Here is a 1,427-nt window from a genome sequence, read left to right on the forward strand (position 1 = left end):
TCTTTGACTAATTGTTGAATATTTCATTCCTCCACATAACATTGGAAATCTCTTTGAGCACATCCCACATTGCTGCCTCTCTCCTCAAGTTACAAACAAACAAAAAGTAACTCGAAAGTGTTTTTCCATTACAATAAATTTACTTAAAAAATGTAGCAAAGAGTATAACAATTGAAGGTTAAACTCCTTTTCCAAAGCACACATCTTTAATGCCATTATACTCTAGTAATACTCCACTTTATCTCTGGATCCACCATCAACCATGATATCCCAAGAATGAGATCCACACAATGGATATCTACAAAAGAAAAAGTCTTCATAAATGTGGTTTTGCCAATTAACACTTCAAGCTCTTTTACACAAGCATCAAAATGTTAAACAGGGGTAGCTGCACCTTCCACCGTGTATGGAAGAACTCCTTATGTCACCAAACTATGCTCCTCAATAAATTTTGTCGAAACAAAGTTGTCATCACTCCCACTAGACCTCAACAAAACACACTTTCTAACAGTAATACTAATGCATGAGTGTCCTCAAGTTCCATCTTATTCCATATATAGTTGAATTAATGAATAATGATTGAAAGCTACTTCTTCTAACTGGGATGATCTTCCTCTTCATTGTTGGGGGAAGGAGGGGCACCTCCCCTAACACTTGCTCAAACACGAGAAATGCTTCAATACTCTTTGCAAAATGCCCCCCTTGCCCTTGTGAGGCAAGGGTTTTATACAAGGAAGATGCCAAGGACCAAAATATTCCCTCTCTCTCTCTCACTCTCTCGGTAGCCACGCCCTAACATGCGACCACAGTGGATCGTGTTGGCTCCAGATGCGCGAGAACCCTCTGAAGAGTGTAGAGTGTACCTCTGCTATTAATGCCAAGTGCTGGTAACTGCGTGAAATTGTAGAAACTCTAGAAAACAAAGTGGAAATGAAAGAAAAGAGGTAGGTGTGAAGTTTGGAGACAAGGAGGAAAACCCGGTGGGAAACCCTGTAGTTAAACTAGACCCTGAAGTTAAAAAAAAGTGCAGAAAAAGTGTGAAAAGAGGGGAAAAATAGTGTGAGTACCCAAAGAACTTAACCCATACCTGGATTTCGGCTCAGAGAAATGTAATATGCAAATGTAGCCTCTTGATGACTTCCAGTATGTTCCAAGGATTGGTCGAGATCGAGAAAGAAAGAGAGGTAGAAGAGGGGATGCGTTACCCAAGTGTGGAAATGATGAAAGATGGAATGACATGGTGGAGCGCCAAGATGGTGGTGGCACTCTGAAAAGGTGGCCATTAATAATCGTTGGCCCGTAGAGTAAGCACTAACCTCTTGGAGTCTGGTAACCAGTAACTAGTAACCAGTAATTAGGAACCTATAACCTGTAACTAATAACCACCTGCTCTCACTCCTACTCTTGTGCCTGCTCTAGCACCGATA

The sequence above is a fragment of the Selaginella moellendorffii genome, unplaced genomic scaffold (assembly GCF_000143415.4).
Source record: "Selaginella moellendorffii unplaced genomic scaffold, v1.0 SELMOscaffold_1, whole genome shotgun sequence".
Classification (NCBI taxonomy): domain Eukaryota; kingdom Viridiplantae; phylum Streptophyta; class Lycopodiopsida; order Selaginellales; family Selaginellaceae; genus Selaginella; species Selaginella moellendorffii.